Source organism: Vespa velutina, chromosome 6, assembly GCF_912470025.1.
Source record: "Vespa velutina chromosome 6, iVesVel2.1, whole genome shotgun sequence".
Classification (NCBI taxonomy): domain Eukaryota; kingdom Metazoa; phylum Arthropoda; class Insecta; order Hymenoptera; family Vespidae; genus Vespa; species Vespa velutina.
Genome location: NC_062193.1, coordinates 4962113 through 4984612, shown reverse-complemented (window position 1 = coordinate 4984612; position 22500 = coordinate 4962113). Strand labels below are relative to the sequence as shown.

At 33.8% G+C, this 22500-nt stretch overlaps 1 protein-coding gene across 5 annotated transcripts in view; it reads right to left on the bottom strand.

The window, feature by feature from the left end:
• LOC124949855 overlaps nt 1-22500 on the bottom strand; it is an 85045-nt gene that overhangs the window by 43603 nt on the left and 18942 nt on the right. Inside the window, exons 2-3 of one of the 5 annotated variants that reach the window (XM_047495604.1) lie at nt 8524-8658; nt 7449-7671 (exon numbers count right to left, since the gene is read on the bottom strand). The exons of 2 other annotated variants lie outside the window; for them this stretch is intronic. The gene's annotated coding sequence lies outside the window, so the exon portion shown is untranslated. Of the gene's footprint in view, nt 1-7448; nt 7672-8523; nt 8659-22500 lie in introns of those variants that run through there. 2 more of the 5 variants (XM_047495606.1, XM_047495605.1) reach the window with 2 other exon arrangements.

Here is a 22500-nt window from a genome sequence, read left to right as displayed (position 1 = left end):
ATTTACATGCAACATCCAACGTATGTAATGTCGGACGTTTTCAAGTTGTTAGTTGCACGTGCAATCGTAAATCGTAAACACGACGAAATTCAGGGTTTACATGGGAATACTTTGTGAGCGTGAATGAATATGAATACACGTGAATTGTATATGTATAGCGATAGAACATCAGGAGATATCGAGATGTTAAACGTGTTACTTGGTTACGTCATATGGAAATTTTCGACGTTACAAAGTTCTTGGGTTTTCTAATGTGATCGTTTACAATTTTTTTCATTATATATATATTTTTTTTTTTTTTTTTTTTTTTTTTTTTTTTTTTTTTTTTTTTTTTTTTTTTTTAATTATTATTAACACAATAAGTAAAAAAAAGAGAAAAAAGAAGAAAAAATATATAATATATATAATTACGAGATCCCTTCGCCGTCTAACTTCGTACCGTAGAACGATGGATTTAGAAAGGAAGATTAAAGAACTACGACGATCAACGACGGTAGATCTTCGCGGTAGATCAAAAGTACCGCGCAAGAATTCGTAGAAAAGGTGCGGTAAGCGGTCTCTATCGATCAGTTCCCTTCGCTTAGAAAGATTAGAAGGTTTGCTCATAGTAGACGTTTGTTGTTATCGATATAATACCATCCCCGAAGGTATATGAACCTGTTCATATTTGTACTTACTAACGTCTAGAAAATATATTATAAACTTAAGGATAAAAATATTATATCTTCTGGGAACAATCTTTTAATTGTATAAGCTAGTAGTATATATATATATATATATATCTATCGTACGTGAGTATATAAATCGATCGAAGATCTAGGATTATATCGGATAGTTGAATTTAATCGAATTGTTTTCTTTTTCCTTTTTCTTTTTTTTTTTTTCCTTTTCTTTTCTTTTCTATTCTTTTTTTCTCCAATTATCAAAAATATCGATACCCATTGGAATAGTGGGGAAACATTTAATCGAGCGATTAATCGAATTCCATCGACCTGTTGATAGATCTGAACTTCCCATGATTTCTTTTTGTCGAATGTTTTCTTCCAGGCATCGCGAAATATATCTCGTGCCGTGCGAAAGATTGTCTGGTAAAGGTACGTCGAACTCTGGAAATTCAAGAGAGAGAGAGAGAGAGAGAGAGAGAGAGAGAGAGAGAGAGAGAGAAAGAGAGAGAGAGACTATATTAAGCGGCCCTTGACACTGTTGAAGTATAAGACGCCGCACAAGAACACAGCGTGGCCACATTTAGAGACACAGAGAGAGAGAGAGAGAGAGAGAGAGAGAGAGAGAGAGAGAGAGAGAAAGCTGCGTCGAGATATTCGCCAGGAGTTCTCATCCAGTCTCCACTATGGATTACGCCAATGCGTGGACGCGCATAGGTTCTGGCTTGTTGGATTTTAAATATAAACCGCAGGGGTGGGACACGTAGATAGAAGGATGAGTTAGCCAAGCAGACTAAACCGAAATAGTCCTCTAGTCCTCAGCAGTTTTCGGCTCGTAACTCTGAGTTAGTTTAGTTAGTTTGATTTAGTTAGTAAGTTTGTTAGTTAGTTATTTATTTACTTAGTTAGTTAATTAATTACTTAACATATATGTATGTATGTATGTATGTATATAGTTACAGGACGTATCCAAAGGATTTTCTCATTAATTTCACTTACGTGATTATCAAAATCTATATTTAATCGCCATAATGTCACGATTAATTTATAGAATGCGAAAACTCTCGATTGAATTATATTCTTCTATAAAGAAAGAAAAAAAAAAAAAAAAAAAAAAAAAAATAAACAATGATAATAATAAACGTTCGATGATTATTCCACTCAAACACGTACATTAACACTATCCCCCTTATATATTCTTACGTAGGCACTCTGATTCATAATGTTAGATTTTTTTTTTTTTTTGTACGAAGATATATCAAATCCGGATGGTCATTGAAATTTTCGTAAAAAGTATCGTCTCATTCTCTCTGTTGTTGTTGTTGTTATTATTGTCGTTTTCTTTGTTTCTTTTCTCTTTCCCTTCCCTCCCTCCCTCCCATCCCACCTCCCCCCTTCGTTCGAAAATGGGGTTACTTTCGTCTTTTTTTTTTTCCCCCGCCCTTCAAACGTTTTAGACTCTAGTGTCGTATTACAATAACATAAAGTGACAACGATTCGAGTTATTCTAAGCAGAGAATTCTAACCGTGAATAAACGAGATCGTTCACGGTTGCTCGCGACTGTGAATATCTTTTGCTTTGAGATGAGATTAAAAGGGGAGGAATGGGTTTGCCATGGGGAAAGGAGCAATTAGATTGTTAGAACTAATTGCCTTCAGATTTCTTACTGTCCTTTCTATTCTCGTCGTCTCTGACTTTTTTTCTCTGCAAAAAACAAAAAAAGAAGAAAGAAAAAGATAAAGAAAGAAAAACACTTGGGAAAAATCTCGTTTCGTCTCGTCTCGTCTCGTCTCGTCTCGTCTCGTCTCATCTAGTCTCGTCCCGTTTCGTCTCGTTTAGTTTAGTTTCATATCGTATAGTTTCGAGGGAACAAACAGAGAAGCAAAGCATTTGCTGCACGTTTCCCTTTGTTCGTACTCGTGTTACTTGTCGGCAATAAGTTCGCAAGGGTGTTACATAAATTTTCAAGCTAATCTCGAAGCGGATCTCGACACTTCGATACCACGAGTTAGTCCCGCGTTTAACCCGAGCTCGTGGTGGAAGCATAGCTTTAAAGGATTTCACTGTTAACGCCATTAAGGCACTTTCCTAATGAATTGCTAATGAAACCAAGCTTCTCGCGCTTCTTCCTCCTTCTGTGGAGGAGGAAAGATCTCACGATCGCCATTACGGTATATACTCCCTATACGTCCGCACTCTACTCCTCTCCCGCCCCCTTTTACCACCTTCTCTCTCCACCTTTCTCTCTTCCTCTATCTCTTCCTATTTCTCTTTCTCTTTCTTCTATTTTGTTTCTATCTTTTCTCTTTTGTTTTATTGCTTTCTTTATATCTTAGAAAATATTTCGAAGGAAACATTTATATTACTCCGTTTTATTAATATCGTTGGATTTGCGTTTTTTTTTTTTTTTTTTTTTTTTTTTTCCGGAAGCGTAAATTCGATACGACGAAAGAAAAATAATTCGTATGATCAATTTTAAGACAATAGATATTCTCCGAATGAAATATCTTCGATCGTACGAAAGGAATAAAATCTTTTTATATAAGATTGAAAATAAAATTCATTTCATCGATCTCTTACGTTCGAAATTGTAAAATTGACGAGTTCAATTTTCACTCGTATCAATTATATCTAACTAAACATCAGAAAATTTTCTTTTGTCGTTACAAAGAGAAAGTGACTATAATATTGTAATATATAATTTTCCAATTCCTCTTCCTCGTTGGTTAGTTTGAAAAAGAGATAGATAGATAGAAAGAGACAGAGAGAGACAGAGAGAGAAAGAGAGAGAGAGAGAGAGAGAGAGAGAGAGAGAGAGAGATAAATAAAAATAAAAAGAATCAACAATTTCTACGATCGTTTCCGCGTAGAACGACGTTGGTGGGCTCTCTCTCTCTCTCTCTCTCTCTCTCTCTCTCTCTCTCTCTCTTTCGCAGAAGAAAACTCGTAGAGACTCGAGATCTCGAAGTACTCGAAGCGAGGAAGAAGTCGTTCAAGGCTTCGTTTATGCGTTTGCTCCGAGAGAAGAGTAGAGAAGAAGGAGAAAGAAGAGGAAGAGAAGAAAGAGAAGGATGAGAAGGAAGAAGAAGAGGAGGAGGAGGAGGAGGAGGAGGAGGAGGAGGAAGAGGCTGCGTAAAGACGGAGGCCCGGAGGATGTCCGTGAAAGAAATTTATGATGCCGACATAATAGACGCTATGCAGGCGCGAATAGCATCGTCGTACGAATCGTCTTACGAACTTTCTTTTTTAAACCAATCAACCATTCACTTACATACATATATACGTACATACATACATGCATACATAGATACATGTATATATATATATAAATATAAATACATATATATATATATATACATATATGTAACGTAACGTAACGTAAGTTCTTATTAGGACAATTTATGAACTCTATAATCTAACATGAAATAATATAATATACACATCTCTTTAAACTATCAATAGAATAATGTTCGTTTCGAATTGAATGAATTAAAACCATCGTCAAACATTAATATCGTTCTATTTCTTTCGTTACAATGATTATTTATTATTCTTGATCAATCTCCATGATATCTTTTTGAAAATGAATCTTTCGAAATGATTCAAGTTATTGACGTATATAAGTATAAAGTCTAGAGATAATTATTATTGCATACGGGACAACAAAAGACACGTACGATTTTCTTTCGATTCTTCTTTCAAATAAATAGATTATACTTACGGTACCTTACACTCACGTAAATAAGTACTTACTTACTCACGTATTCGCGAATAAAGATCGAAGAAATAAAAATCGTTTAGTCGAAAAAGTTCGAAACGATTTGGAACTTGTCCAGTTTTGTGATGTAAAGGATCACCGACATCTTTCTTCTTCTTTTTGTTTTTTCTTTCATTTTTCTTCTCTCCCCTTCCCCGTTACCCTTAAATTGTTCTTAGTATTTTAGCTATTGGACTTACGCCAGTCTTTCACTCTCTCTTTCTCTCTTTCTTTCTTTCTTTCTTTTTATCGATCTATCTATCTATCTATATCTCTATCTATCTCTTTCTCTTATTTCATAATTCAATGTGTGCGTTAAGAAGTATACTTATCTATCTATGTAATATCATAACGTTAACGTTCTTAAAGTTCTATTCGGAAGTTAAAAAGTCTTGAAAACGATTCAATACTGTCTCATAAAAGCAAAACCACTAACGGAAGTCATCGTGATTCAGGCCAAAGGGGAAAGATTCGTTTCGCGAGTTGTATGCGTGTAATATGTAACTATACGCCCACATCCAATCCAGTCAATCTCTCTCTCTCTCTCTCTCTCTCACTTTCTCTCTCTTTCTCTTTCTCTCTCTCTCATCCAAAATTTATCGTACCGGTCATTATAGTGATAATAAAGAACGTTATCCTGGATAAGGCTAACAATGGACCGTAGAGGGTAACGTAAATGCTACCCCCATGTAGGTATATGTTTCCTCCACACTACATATACATCTTATATGTATCTATATATATATATATATATGTGTGTGTGTGTGTGTGTATGTGGATGCACACATACATTAAATTGCTGGGGTAAAATCGTTAAATGGAAACGTGGGATCTTCTTCGTTGGTCACGGAGAGGTAATACGATTATCGTAACTTTTTTATATTCTCCCGTGTTACCAGACATACAGACTTGGCTTTTAAAAGATATGCCTATCTCATCTCTCTCTCTCTCTCTCTCTCTCTCTCTCACTCTTTTTTTTCTCTCTCTCTCTCTCTCTCTCTCTCTTTTTCAAAGTCGGTCGTTAAAGTATCCCACGTTTTCCTCGAACTTGGAGCGGAATGAGAGTCCGCACGCTTTTACGGTTCTTGAATTGGCTCCGGTATTCTTGTGGCTGTCGTTAGATCGTTTTTATTTCCAAGTTGGAGAATTCCTAAGGCGACCATTCGACACAACTTGAACAACATTGGAAATCTTGTATGTATGTATGTATGTATGTATGTATATATGTATATATATATGTATCTATGTATGTATAATGTATAGAACAATTTGATTTCTTTTTTTTTTCGTCAACCGTAGTATCATGCAACTACTTAGATACATCGTAACAGTTCAAATATCTACACAGTACCGATCGATTTATTCATATTTCTTTACTTTGAAGGTATAGAATGATAGTGATAAAGATAGATAGATAGATAGATAGATAGAGAGAGAGAGAGAGAGAGAGAGAGAGAGAGAGAGAGAGAGAGAGAGTTAGAAACAAGAATGGATCGTTTTGGAGGAGAGAAATTGAAGTAAATCGTATCTCGATAGGTATGAGAGAGACAGACAGACAGAGAGAGAAATTGATTGATAGAAAGAGAGAGAGAGAGAGAGAGAGAGAGAGAAAAGAAAGAAAGAAATAAAATGAAAGAACGACGCAGCGAATATCCTTAGGCTGGAAGGCGGCCAAAAACTGTATTTTCCTCGGTTGGCTGGTGAACGCGAGAGTATGAACGAGAAAGAAAGATAGAGATTGAAAGAGAGAGAGAGAGAGAGAGAGAGAGAGAGAGGGGGGGGGGGGGAGATCGGGGATGGAGAGAAAGAGAGAGGGAGGGAGGGAGGGAGGGAGAGCGGGGCGCAATTTTTCTTGCTTTGCCGACAGCTGGCCGTGTATGCAATTTGCATAAAAAACAGACGCCCGTCCGGTCACTTATTTCGCGCGCCTATCCCCGGGCTCGGTTTATCGTAAAAAATTGCGCCACTGCATTCCAAAAATTAATCCCACGATCGTTACTCGCAAACCGAGGTGGCTCTAACCGCGAGCGATCGTCGTTTATAACGTGCGATTAAAGTCTTTTCAGAGTAAGTACTAAGATACCTACCTATCTACCTACCTACCTACTCATATCTACTTACCTACCTTATCCCTTATGTGTTTGCCTCTAAAAGAGACAAAAGTAGTATAATGATACTTAAGTTATTTTAAAGAATCATTCGATCGTACCATAACACACGATGTGATATATTATACAATTAAATGTAATAATAAAGGGAAGAATTAAGAAATATTAAAAAGTTCGATTATGATAACTTGTACATTTGTAATTAATTGTTTAAAAAATTATGGCAATTTTCTTTTTTTCTCGTCAAATTCAATCTCGCATCATACGCAATTTATCGTATTTATTCGAATCTGCATTTGAATTTCTTTCGTTTTTATTTTTATTTATTTATTTATTTTTTTTTATTTTTATTTTAATTAAGGAGGGACATTTCCTTTTTTTTTTCTTTTTTTTTTCTTTTTATATTTCGTAAAAAGGATCAAACAACGTCGATCGTAAAGCTCGAATTTCGATTAAGATTTCTAACCGAACCGAACCGAACGTACATACGCCTTGTTCTTAACGACGTAAAACCATAAAATGGTTTCTCTGGTATTCGAATCGTTCTCTCTCTCTCTCTCTCTCTCTCTCTCTCTCTGTCATTTTCTAAAGAAACTTTATCGGTCTTAAAACAACGATCTCCCAGAAATCTTTTTGATAAGAGTAGAATCGAAGACATCGTAAGTATATTTAGGGTGCATTGAACTTAAATTTATCTTACGAATAATCTTAGAAAATATTAGAAGTAAATTAGAAAGAAACATATTTCATGTGTAGTAATATTAATGTGTCTACTATTATCACTATTATTATTACTATTTTATATGTAACAAGAACGATCGATCAACGCGTTTAAAAGTATAATAAAAGGATGTTAAGTGTATATTAAAAGTGTAATAAAGGAATGATGGATACGACATGATTACTGTGTGTGACACTACCGTGTGCTTGTTGTTGTTGTTGCTGTTGTTGTTGTTGTTGTTGTTGTTGTTGGTACAGTTGCTGGTATATGATTGTTGCTCGTGCGGTTCAGTGCTCGCGTGTGCACGCTCATACAAACGTTGGGTACATGGCACTCTAACCACTTATGGTTTACTGCATCGGTATCGAGGTCTTCGCCCGGACAGTTCCAAAGGGAACTGGTTCGCCCACCTCCTTTCTGTCCTGGAAGGGTTCCGACCGTAAGAATTCTCAAAGCTTGGGATCTCGTCTTCTTGCAGATCGATTCTCGAAATTGGTCGGTCGATCGATCGAATCTATCGATCTGTCGATCTATCGATCGGACAGATATACACGCAGTGTTTTGATAAATTTCATCTTTCTTCCATTATTATCCCATTATCCCATTCATTCGTATTTCTTCTTTTAAATGAAATTTCTTTTTTATGAGATAATACTTATAGTCATTGTCGCAAATTTAAGAGAACAAAGTTTACTGAATGATTACTAAATCCTGCTCTTTCTTTTTTTGTTATTATTATTATTTTTTTTTTTTTCTTTTTATTATTTTCCCTTTTTTTTTTTTTGTTTACGGTCTCAAGCATTCAAAATAAGTCGCTCAAGGAAGGATATTATTTAGGACGATAAATAATTTCAAATGTTACAAGTTACAAGTTTTAGAATCGTAAGAAAGAGAAAAGGATTCTTTTCTTTTCTTTAATTTTATTTTATTCCACATTTCAATAACAAATTCGATTCGAAAATCAAATAGATCGTCGTTCGTTTTTTCCTTTCTTTTTTTTTTTTTTTTTTTTTTTTTTTTTTTTATTTTGTATAAACTCCTAGATCGCAAGAATTACACATCGATTGTTGTGACGGTTGGATCGATAGATCGATAGAAAACTTTCTTGACTGTTAAATCACGATTATGTTCAAACACGTCTCCACCTACGTAATCACGAAGAAACAGACGTGACTTTGAGAATAAAATGCAGAGAAAAAGAGAGATAGATAGATAGATAGATAGATAGATAGAGAGAGAGAGAGAGAGAGAGAGAGAGAAATGAAAGAAAATACCTTTGTCTTAGCCTTTGGAAACTTCAAACGAGAGCGAAGGTATCCGAGTAGGAAACAATAGCTCGTTACTTATGCGCCTTGCTTTAGCCATTATCCCTCTTAAGATGGCCGCGATCGTAACGAACTTTCTTCCTCCTTTGTCACCGTAAAAAACAGAAAAAGAGAGAGAGAAAGATAGAGAGAGCACTTGGGCTTCGCGAAGCTTATTTAGGATGCATCCGGGATTACGTTGATCATTGCTTCCAAGAGGGAATTAAATCGTGTATATATGTATGTATACATTTATATATATATATATGTATGTATGTATGTATGTATGTATGTATGTATGTGTGTATGTATATATGATGTATGCATGTATGTATGTATTTATGTATGTATGTATGTATGTATGTATGCATTTAAAAGCTCACCCCAAGGCGAAGGTCATGTCGTAAAATATCACCCTGACATTCGCGTTTATTATCCTTTCGAGTCATTTGCCGATTTTTTTCTACTTTCTTTTTTATTTATATTCTTTTTTCTTTTCTTTCCTTTTTTTTTTTGCCCCCTTAACATTTTACGATTCATACAAAATCCTCGAGGATAAATCTTTTCCCTCTTTTTGCAAGGACGCGATAAGATAATATTTTTTTTTTTTTTTCTTTTTCTTTTTCTTGAAAGAATTATGAAATAGATAAGCTTGATAATAATTCACTCTTCGATTTGACCGTAAAAGAGAGAGCGCCAACAAAAATAAAAAAAAAAAAAAAAAAAAAAAAAAAAAAAAAAAAGAAAGAAAGAAAAAGAAAAAAAGGAAAGGAACGAAAGAGAAGAAAAATATTAACGAGATGATCAATAAATAACGATGTCCTGTACAATATTTAGGCGTGAATATTCTCGTTCGAATAATCAAATAGAAACTAGTTTACGGTAGAACGGGTCCATTGAGTTTCGATTCCGTTCTATGCTTTGCTTCCGTACCAGTAAGCGACTGAATGGGACACTTACGACACCTTAACGTTAACGTCGTTTAGTAACAGACACGAGGATATAATCGATACGGATCGTATCGAGCTCCGGACACCTCTTATCGTTTGACTTTGCACAGATCGATACACTCGATCTCATTAAACGCATATACCGATCGCACGATCGAGATTTTCGCGCTGTCGATCGCATCGTAACTTACATGCATATGTATAGTGTACATACCTATTATTTCTCTCTCTCTTTCTCTCTCTTTTTCTCTCTCTCTCTCTCTCTCTGTATGTGTGTGTAAAGAGGAAAAAGAGAGATAGAGAAAAATAGAGAAATAGAGAGAGAGAGAGAGAGAGAGAGAGAGAGAGAGAGAGAGAGAGAGAGAGAGAGCCGAGGGAAAGACGTCGGAGTTCAAGTTGCACTATGCAAACGAGGCACAGAAACCAGTAGTGTGACTTGTGCTCGAGAAAACGAGAGTGAATTAAATGCGTCAACTATACATATATACACCATAGATCTTTGACTACTGAGAGAACTAGATAGATATGATATAAACAAATGGATCCGTGCTTCTCTCGATGTCACGTTGATTCATGCGTAAGATATCGAACCTGAACAAATTTCAAAGATAATGCGTTTATCAAATGTCTCCGTCTTTGCCCGATTAATTTCCTATATCACATTTACATATATAAATATTAATGATAAAAAATAATACCATAAGGTTATTTTCTCTTGACACGAATCCTATAAAAGATATTCATTTATGATCATGTAAACGTTAGAAATTTGACGATATTTTGTAATAATACGATTGAAGATTTTTTTCGAAGAAGTTTCGAGGACACATATCCGGTAGTGGGATCATCGAATATTATCCCAGAGGGCATCTCTTTCTTGTTCCTCTTCGGTCTTCCCTTCTTTCCTTTCTTTCCATCCCCCACCAACCTCTCAACCGTCCACCCTGGTCTCCCTCATCCCCACTTCTCCTCTTTCCCAATATCTCTAAGCACGGATGAAACGGTACCTACCACGATTCATCCTTCTCTCTCTCTCTCTCTCTCTCTCTCTTTTTCTCTTACTCACTCTCTCTCACTCACTCTCTCACTCACTCACTCACTCTCTCTCTGTGAGTAAAATGAATTCCGAATATGCTGGAGCACGTATGGGTCGCTGCTATATCTACCTTTCGAAATACACCGTTAGTTTCTGCTTTCATCTACTTATTAATGTATCTTCTCGAGCGATTATTATAGAAAGGAAAGATTTTAGAGACAAACAAATAAAATGATAGAGGAAAAGAGAGAGAAAGAAATAGAATAGAAATTTCATTGAAACGAATAGAAGATTTCAATCTAATTCGAGAGAAAATCTCATCTTCTTTGAAGAACGAAAACCTATGTAATGTCAGCCGTTAGAAAGTGTCGACGTCACTCTCGACGAGAGAATGTTTGTTTAGGGTAATTAAGTAAGAGAATCGCCATAAGATATCCTTTTCTTCCTTCTCCTCCCCTTCCCCTCTTCACCGACTTGACAAACTCGTCCTATTCGTTTGCTTCATCCTTCTTTATCTTTCTTCTTCTTCGTCTTCTTCTATCTCTTCCTCTTCTTCTTCTTCTTCTTCTTCTTTCTCTCGTTGGTAGCAATTGCAAGGTCACCGAACTCGGGTTCACCGGTCATCCCTCTGACCGAGCTTGTCCGTTCACCAAGCACTTGTCTCGCGAGCCGCTATTCCCTTATTCGTAGGATCTTTTCTATCTATGCACTCGCAATAGCAACAGCAACAGCAGCAACAGTAACAGCAACAGGCAGCAACAGCAACAGCAATAGACATAACAGCAGCAATGTTAGAAGCACCGGTCGCCGCAAGAACCAAAGTGGACACCATCGAGCTCTGCTTTCCTATTACGTACATATAAAGTATGTACGATGAGTTACCAAAAAAAAAAAAAAAAAAAAAAAAAAAAAAGACAAAAATATACATCACTCAGCACTCATACAGATGTTAAATTTCCTCTTGTTCCATTCGTAATATCGATCTTATTGCATCCCGTTCATAAACGAGATTTTTTTTTTCCTTTCTGTTTGCTTGTTTGCTTGTTTTTTTGTTTGTTCGTTTATTTGTTTGTTTGTTCGTTTTTTTTTCCCTTGCTTCTCTACAACATCAAATCTAACAATCGCATCTTAGTTATCGTACTATATCAATTAGCAGTATAAATTTTAATCTGTATTTGTAAATTTTTATTACGTCTAATCGCAAGATATATCTACTTAGTTACATACATATGTCTAACAAGAGTCATTATTGCTTTTCGTTCTACGTACTTAAGTAAGTACATATACATATATATATATATATAAATATATATGTATATATATTTGTGTGTGTGTGTGTAAACGAAGCGCGTCGTACCTTCGAATGCTCGAGGAAATTGCGCTTCGAGCTATACGTCGCCTTTGCCTTCTGGAATTTATAGCATTTATATGGTCGCTTGTAACACGAGTCTCCTTCTTATTCTCGGTACGTCGTATTTGAAAAGAAAAGAAAACATATACATATATATATATATATATATATATATATATATATAAATATATATATATGTATATAATAGTAATAAAAAAGAAAAAAAAAAAGAAAAAAGAAATGAAGGAGAAAAAAAAATAAAAAGGAAAAGAAAAAAAGAAAGAAAGAAAGAATGTTTTACTCGCGAGATAAATACTCTAATCGTATTCATCAGAAAACGTCTTGTAATCCTAATTGGTCAATCAGAGAGAGAGAGAGAGAGAGAGAGAGAGAGAGAGAGAGAGAGAGAGAAAGAGAGATAAGATTACCAATGCAAATTATATAGTTATATTGTATATAATTAATTAATGAATTGGTTAATTAATTAATTTGTTCGATTAATTTATTGCTTCCTTAAATATTATTATTTTGTACGATTTTATCTATGTATACATAGGATATAATTATTATAACATATATATATATGTATACATATATACAATATAATGAAAATAATTGTAATGGAGATAATTAAATTGAGAGTATTTGATCAACTTGAAAACGAGAAGTTGAACTTGTTTTTTCTCTCCTTTCTTTTTTCTTTTTTTTTTGTTTTGTTTTGTTTTGTTTTGTTTTTTTTTTTTTTTTTTTTTTTTTTTCAAAGACGGAAACGATCGTTCGCCGATACGAGAAAAAAAAACACTATAAATTATCACAGGTACATAGCTTAAGTGATTTAACGAAAGAGATTTATTAGTCTGAACGACGTGCTTCGAGTTCGACCGATTGATCGCACACCGATAACGAAGCCTTGTCGGTCAAATTGAATTTCTCTCGATCGCTAAAAAAGATTTGTCAGTGTGTTTGTTCGAAAAACAAAAAAAAAAAAAAAAAAAAGAAAAAACAAAACTTTTACCACCATTATATACGTATGAAAAATATATACCTATACATACATATATATTTATATATATATATATATGTATGTATAAGTATATTTATAAAATATGTACCATTAAAAAACACAAGATAATTGAAACAAATGAATGAATATTGTTATAATTATAGTAATTAATATATATATATATATATATTAAAGAATAAATTAATTACTTGTCGATATAATTTCGATATAATTATTGAAATCAAACCGATATAATAATGAATTGAATTAATATAGCGTCAAATGAATATGATATAATAATGATGATTATGTTAACGATTATCATTGAATAATCTTTAATGGTGAATGAGAATATTTATAGCGAATATATAGCGAATGTGGAATTTAAAGAGAATCGGTATGTTCGGTAAATATACAAGGAGACATAGAGAAAGAGAGAAAGAGAGAGAGAAAGAGAGAGAGAGAGAGAGAGAAAAAAAGAAAGAAAGAGAGAGAGAGAGAGAGAAAATAGAAAAAAGAAGAGAAAATCAGAGACGCGTAGGTTGAACGTAGTTAGGGGTACGAGGAACGCGGTGCAATGTAATTAACGTGAACAAGAAGAAGGGAACGAGCGACCCCCGACGAAGCACTTCAACCCTTTTTTTCAAACGACCATAACGTGCGCAACGATTTTGCATGCGATGGACCAAAGAGACAGACAGACAGAGAGAGAGAGAGAGAGAGAGAGAGAGAGAGAGAGAGAGAGAGAGAGAGAGAGAGAGAGAGAGGCGGCAGCTGACCATCCAGGGCCACATAGAAAGGGTCTTGCACTGTCTGCTTGCCACCCTTGAACATCGAGCGAGATGAAAAGAGATAGATAGATAGAGAGAGAGAGAGAGAGAGAGAAAGAGAGAGAGAGAGAGAGGTAGAGTATGGGGAGATCGGATTAAAAGGAGCGTAGAAAGATAAAACCGGATGGCAGATGCAATGTTTACGGGCGTACAGAGGCCGAACGTGCATCGTTTCACGTTCTATTGTTATGTATTGACCACCTCAAAATCATAAGTAAGATCTAGATCAGGGAGAGAGAGAAAGAGAGAGAGAGAGAGAGAGAGAGAGAGAGAGAGACTCTCTTGTACCATTAGAGAGTCTATTATTTAATATATATACTTATTCGGAACTATCGATTATTGCTATTTCGCAAAGCTTCTGGCTGTCTCTAACGATATTTCGTAACATCAGTAAGAATGTTACTTAGGTATACCTTTTATGGCTTTAATACTTGGATGATCCATATACGTATTGCAAAAAAAAAAATATACGATAGGACATTTATTGATAGGTTACTTTACTTTTTTTTTTTTTTTTTTTCTTCTTTTGAGAAAGAAATACAAGAAAGAAGAAGAAGAAGAAGAAGAAGAAGAAGAAGAAGAAGAAGAAGAAGAAGAAGAAGAAGAAGAAGAAGAAGAAGAAGAGGTAACGGAAATTGTCAAAAGGGATAAAAATCCGAGATCATAGAAACCGGTACTGATCCTTTTTTGGGATAGCTTTTTTAATCGTTGGATCGTTAGAGAGAGAAAGAGAGAGAGAGGAAGAGGGGAGGAAGAATAAGAAAGAGACAGTCGGGTTTACGAATGTAGAAAGAAGAAGAGGAAGGATTCATTGCGTAAAGTCGATAAACGTTTACGGAACGTTAGAACCTGGTCGTCCGTTCGTTCCATCGAAGGAGATCTCGATGTCCTCGTCGGTACTCGTCCTTTTCTCTCTTTCTCTCTCTCTCTCTTTCTCTCTCTCTTTTTCTCTAGATCCACTCGTCTATACATACTGTGAGAATGTTGTGCACGGACAAGGATCCATATACGGTTGGCATTTATAAGAGAACCGCCTTGACTTTTTTTTTTATATATGTATATATATATATATATATATATATATATATATATATATATTTCTCTCTATTTCTTTGCCAACTTTAAGGCCTCTTTCTTTACCTTCTTTCTGTTTTTTTCTTTTTTTCTTTTTTTTTCTTTTTTTTTTTGGATAATTTCGTAATATCTCTGACAACTTTTTGAAATATGATTAGCTTATATCATAATATCTATAATATATATATATGTATATATATATATATACATGTATATGTATATATGTATGGAATATTTCGTAGAAAATATCATAAAATATATGATTTCTCCTAGAATTTATTATGGACCGTATTAGATATATCATAAAACAGAGATTAATATAATCTATCGTAGAACATATCTTATACGATATATATATATATATATTTTTTTTTTTTATCATTGTATGTATTATAGGTATTATAGGCAAAGTAGAAAATGAAATACATTTTTTTTTTATTAAATATAGATCCAATGAAAAAAAAAGATCACCTAATTATTGAGTGGTATTACATATATATATATATATATATATATATATATATATATATATATATATATTCTGAAAATTTCAAAGAGACCCTAAACGAATTTGTCTACGCTTCTTGTGGAACTAATCGTGCGAACTTTTCATGGGGTCAACAACGATGAACTCTGCTTTCACGCGTTCGCGTTCTCGCGTACAAATATCCTCTCTCTCTCTCTCTCTCTCTCTCTCTCTCTCTCTCTCTCTTTCTCTCTAGTGCATATACATAAGTTTCGTCGTTCGTTCATAGTAAAATCCCTTACGAGGGAGTAGTACCCGGTACGTGACGTTACCGTCTTAGATAATTTGCTTTCATACCTATGCATACATAGATATCCACTGGTAATATATCTATCCTATGTACACGTTGTCTCGTTAAGGAAAACTTCTCGGCAGTACGTTTATATAAGAGTAGCTACGTACGGGAATTATGTTGTCGTTGTTAAAAGCACGATACCAAAAGGAGCTATATTTATATATATATATATATATGTATATATATATATATATAATAAACAAATCAGTTTTTCACGACGATCTTTCTACTTCCTCTTTTAAGATTTAATAACGAACGAGTTATTTCTTCGATTACTCGAGAAATTAATCACGATCGATCGATCGACCGATCTATCGATCAATCTCGTATAATCGTCGACGTTGGCGAATTTCGAGGATAACAAAAGTAATTAAAAAAAAAGAAAAAAAAAAAGAATTGTTTTTCCTTCTCCCTTTCTTTTGTTCTTTTTTTTTTTTTTTTTTTTTTTTTCAATTATTTTTTTCGAACCCAAACTTCGAGTTTGATGTTGAGCATAATATTCTATTGATAATATATATATATATATATATCAATAGAAGTATTTCTATTCGCCCGTCAATTCTTCACACCTACGCGATCGCTTTTCCTTTATTTATTTTCATTTCTTTTTCTTCTTTTCCCTTTTTCGTTTTGTTTTCTTTCTTTTTTTTTTTTCTTTCTTTTTTTTTAAACGAAGAAATACGAAAGAACTTCGTCGTAAACGTTGTAAAAGCGTGAAAGAGTAATAACGTCGTTGACTCCTTCTATGCCACTCTTCTAGAATGTTGTGTTTTTACAACGAAAATAGACAATGCTCCGCAACGACATCCGGATGTCGCTTTATCGTATGCGTTTCAAGGGTCATAAAATGCATCCTGGTGAGACCTTTGATGCCGTATTCACCTCCGGTGTGCGCGGGAATGGCCGCGGGCAAAAGGGAGGATTTCAAACGTAAACCGCGCGCTGTCTGCGGTCCAAAGTGGAAAGAGAAAGTCGAATGTAGTACGATAGTGAATGAGAGAGACAGAGAGAGAGAGAGAGAGAGAGAGAGAGAGAGAGAAAGAGAGAGAGAGAGAGACATAGAAAGAGAGTATACCAAGTATTACACACAAGTCAGCCACACAAACAATCCTCATGATTTCTTAAAATAAACACTTAAACTCGCTCATCGAACGGGGCAACCATAAATTATATGGAATCTGTCTGTCTATGTACTCGGTTTGTGAAGAAAAAAAAAAAAATTTTTCAACGAGGTAACGCATAAAAATAAGGGCTTCAAAAGGAAATAATTTTTTATGTTAATTAAGTCTAATAAACGCGTTCGTTCGTTCGTTCCTTCGTTCGTTCGTTCGTTCGTTCGTTCGTTCGTTCGTTCGTTCGTTCGTTCGTTCGTTCGTTCGTTCGTTCGTTCGTTCATTCGTTCGTTCGTTCGTTTTTATGAAAAAAATCAACGAAATTATATATAAAGGTAAAGATTACAAATAAATAAAAAAAAATGCAAAATAATACTTGAGATTAATATATTTCTGTTAAATAATGAACTAAATGAACGTTTTCATTTTCTGCTATAAGAAAAATCAAAAAAATAAAATGTATAAATAAGATTGACGTAAAAAAAATTATTGTTTAAAATTAATACATAATATGCGCGCGTTCATTCTATAAATAATCGACATTGAAGATTTACGAAAAATATTATTTAATATTAGTACATAATGTGTGTTGATTCTGAATGAAAATCAACGAGACAACGCTATAAGATAACAACTTAAAATGATTTATATACTATTTCGAGTTGGTACATAACAGAAGTTCAGTATTATTTTCTTTCTTTCCTTTTTTCTATTTTCTTTTTTTTTTTTTTTTATTTTTAACAACGCAGTGAAATATAAAAGTAATAACTTAAAAATATTACTATACAATAATTGACCATTGGCAGATACGTGATGGCAAATAAATGTTGCGTAGTCAGCTGTAGAAAAAAAAGAAAGCAAACTTTTTCTCTTTTTCCATGAAAATGAGAAACAAAGAAAAAAAGAAAAAAAGATAAAGATAACAAGTCGGATTTGAGCTTGTATGTGCGGCGAAAAAAAACGAAAAAAAAAAGAAAAAAAAAAAAAAATTGGGGAGAAAAAGAAAAATATCAAAACGACGTACGTATTCCTGTGACTCGCAGGAAATATATCCAAGTTTGTCTTATCCTTATCTATACGGAATAGTTGGAAGTGAGCCTAGTTCTCGTTACGATCGACATCGTAGGTTTGTTTTGTCGCGGTCCTTGGCTCGGGTCTATGAAGAAAAGGCTACTGAACCTGATCACAGGGCATCCTCGTTCGCGTTCATCGTAGCTAATGCTTCGCGTACCTAGCGCGTCGTGACGTGACGTGTATCCGGTTTATATCGGTTCGTCGTAACGTACGATGTAGAAGGGATGGCGGGAAGAAAGGGGAGAAATGGTAAGATGGAGAGGGAAGGAAGATGTAGGGAGGGAGGGAGGTGAAGCTAGGAGAGATCTACGAGACTAGTTACTAAGAAATTTTCTATTAAAAAAAAAAAAATAGAAAAAAAAACAACGTTAGACCGATTCTTCTCTCTAACGAGTCCATTATTCTATTCGTTTTCTTGACCATATTTATAAACGAAAAAGAAGAAAAAGAAAGAAACAAAAAAAAAAAGAAGAAGAAGAAAATCAAGTTGATAAACAAATCGATTAGTCATTCCTCGAAAGTACCTAATCCTTTTCAAACCATATATATATATATATACATATACATCTATGGGCGTATGTTCGTATGTACGTGTGTGTGTGTGTGTATATATGCGTATACATTTTGTATGTACATACGATGTGTTCATTGGCATTCATAAAATCCATACGATGGAATGCATCTTCCAGACATCTCGTGACTTTATCTTTCATCGTAATTCACGCTCGTGTCTGGATTATAACTCGATATGCGTGCGTGTAAACGGGAATACTATCGAAACGTTCTATGTAAATATAATCAGTGAAACGGACGCGTCGATATATATATATATATATATAGATAAATATTTTTATTCATAATTATGAGAACGCACGACTTTGTCATTTCCTTTTTTTTTTTTTTTCTTTTTTTTTTATTTTCTTTCTTTTAATCCTTATCCTTACGATAACATTTTCATCGGGAATAGGTCGTTATCGAATTTGTTTTTTTTTTCTTTTTTTTTTTTAATTATTATTTTTCTTTTTTTCTTTTTTTTCGGAACGACCCAAATGCGACGAGTTTTCGTATCGTGTATTATGTATATACATATATATATATATAAACACGTTCCACTCGTTCCCTATGTTCAGTAAGTGCTATCGAAATGGTAAAAGAAGTAGAATGGAGAAGGCACGTTAAGACGAGAGGTTCCAGTTTCTCGTCGAATGGCTTTTAAGATTTGTAGAGAAGTACCGAAAGGGATACGGCGATAGAGTAAAGAGGAGGATGGCTTGCTAGGAGCACAAGAACCGTGAGAGAGAGAAGGGTAGAGAAAGAAAGAGAGGGAGAAAGAGAGAGAGAAAGAGAGAGAAGGAGAAATCTCGTCGTTCTTTGCTGACATCTACGTGCTCTGAAATCGAAATGTTTTTTTACGCGTTTTAGCGAATTCATTTCCGGTAGATTATACACACACAAAAAAAAAAGAAAAGAAAAAGAAAAGGAAAAAAAATATATAGATATTTATTTTGTAAGTGTTATACAAAAAAAAAAAAAGAAGAAAAGGAAAAAAATCGGAAATTAATTCCTAAAATCAATTTATCGAGAGACATATGTTTTCCTTTTTTGTATATATATTTAAGAAAGTTACCGTTGTATACAGGGTGAGGCTAAAAGTTAGTGAATAATTAAAAAAAAAAAAAAAAAAGGAGAAAAAATCAATAACTCTTTCCCGAGAATTTAAAATGTTTTATATGTTACCGCGGATTTATATCCGATAGGTTATAAAAGAAAAAAAAAAAAAAAGAAAATAAGGAAATCTAGAGGAAAATCAATTTATCGAGAAAAAGATTTTTATATATTAAAAATAAAAAAAAAAAAAAAAAAAAAAAGTTATTGTTATACACAGGATGAATATATTCGCGACTTTTTTTTAAAGGGCAAATTTTATCTTTTGCAGATTAAACTACTGCAACCATAGAAACGTTTTGATTCGCACTGTATTTTAAAGATTAAAGAGAAATATATTAGAACGATCGTTCTGAAAAATATATAAATGATAGTTCTCATATATATATATATATATATATATATATATATATATATATATATATATATATCGACGGTGCTGCAATACGCTGCTTGTGTGGGAAATGCAATAAAATGGGAGAGGCAAGAAGGTTGTGCGATGGTTAGGTGCACTTCGATCCCGGAAAGGGAAGCCCGTCGTGGAAGAGCTTCCTACGCGTAGAAATATGAGCTCGATCGTTGCGATCGATAAACTCAAAGGGAGCGAGAGGGTAAACGATGCAGATGAGTGAAAAGAAAAAAGAAAAATAAAATGAAGAAAAAAAGAATTAAAAAGAAATCAGCCTACTCGTTCGTGGATCGGCCAAATTTTTTTCCCTTCTTACGAAACTAATTGTCTTATAATAATTATAACGATACACATATATATATATATATATATATGTTTTATTATGCGGTTATTTATGTGAAAATAAAATATCAATTTATATGTACTTACCTACAATAAGTAGTCGCGAGTTGTGATCATAAAGAATAAAAGACGGAGAAAATAGAAAAAAAAAAAAAAAATAAATAAAATAAAATAAAATAAAAAAATAAAAAAATAAAATACAAAGGAACAAACGAATGGAGGAAGTGTAAATCGAAAATAAAAACCCTTCTTATGGAGTCTTTTTTTTTTTTTTTTAAAGGCGCTAACGATTCTCGCGGAACCCCATACAAACGATAGTAATGTAATGGACGATGAAAGATCTCCAAGCGCCCACGTGTCCACCATTAACCGTCTAATCTTTCAAATTAATCTGCCACACGTACTGGAATAATTTTCCCTGTTTATGAACGTTTTACTAAGGTCTGCTCATACAAAGATAAAATATTCGTTCTCCTTATTCGAATATAAAATAAAATGATTTTATAATAAAATTATACACATACAAACATATACGTACATACATACATATATACAGAGAGAGAGAGAGAGAGAGAGAGAGAGATAGAGATAAATAGACAGACAGACTATATTTCTCTTTTAAAACGAATCTCATCTAATCTCTTAGGTACGTTTCGTAAGCACAAACGTTTCTTCGAATGACGTGTAATTATGATTTCAATAGCAGTACCAGGATGTATGCTAATGCGCATCGAGATAAGTAGCGGAACACGACGGACAGTGCAGACGATGTTACTAGATCGATGCTAAGAGAACGTCTACCTAATCTCAATCGTGATTCGTGATATTACTATACTGTTAAACATTAATAAATATGAGAATTTACGACGGCGTAAGTTAGTAAGTACTTACATACGTACGTATAATTTCGTACGACTGACAGAAATGACGAATATAATAAATAGCCTATTATCTATTTTATTTTTATCCTAATACGTCACACTTAGTATAACTTTCTAAAACAACTTTCTATTATAATACAAAACTATACCATCTGGATATCATCCAGATCGTATTTTGGTAGAACCCGAGTGGCCTACTCTATTAGAGAACTAAGAGGAACGACACGATCTATTCCTTCGTAGTTGTTCGTAGTTGTATCGATCTATTCGTAGCTTGGCTGACTTCTAACATTAGAATATTTCTTCGTTAAAGTAATTATATACGATTTCATTTCTTTTTTTTTATGTATATATATATATATATATATATATACCTAAAAAAAGAAAAAAATAATATATATATATATATATATATATCCTAACGTCTGGTAAGAGAAATGTGAGAGGAAGGGATTTTATAACAAGGGGTTGGATTAAAATCAGGATTAGTCAGATTAAATTTTGATCTTTCTTAATCCTCTTAAAGACCTCGGTCTAATCCCGACATTTTCTTTCTTTTTGTCTTACTCTTTCTTTCTTTCTATCTTTCTTTTTGTCTCGACGATCCTGATTTATAAATCTAATCTAACGTAGCTAGTTTGTTTATCTGAAAAAACAAAGAGACAATTATGCTCCCTGATTTTTTGCAAATAAAGTGCAAGGTAGTATGAGAGAGAAAGAGGTATATAGAGCTTAGTGGGGTTTCGTTGGATCACCATGCGCATACATGCACGTATGCATGCACGCACGCACACATATTAAATATATCCACCCTATGTCAGATCGAATCAAACTAATAGCGCGTGTAATCGTTTCGGACAGCCAGCTAGTCGTACGTCGAAAATTATTCGAAGCCCGCGTGCCGATATTGTTTAACGAATACTCCAGTAAATATATGCGTGTGCGTGTATGTTTGTGCGTGTTTGTGTGCATTTGTGTGTGTATAAATATATAGAGAAAACGCACCTGTTATCTATCACAATGATCGGTGATACTCGATATCGTTATTTAACATGCATACATAGAACATGCACTTATATCGATTCTAAACACACACATACATATATCCACTACAATCCATTTGATTTTAATTTAATGCATACAAATGATTCTAATAATATACATAGATATCGATGATAATCGTATGTTCATTGAATTATCTCGATTATCGTTATGTAAAGCAAAATCCTTCTCGTATCAACGGAATCATTATTTATAAGCAAATTGATGGTTTGTCGATGATTTTCTTCAAGAAAAAAAAAAAAAAAAAAAAAAAAGAAAAAAAAAAAAATCTACCTCGACAATTGATCGAATCACGTACAACGAACCTGCGTGAACGAAGTTCACAACAATGACAAAT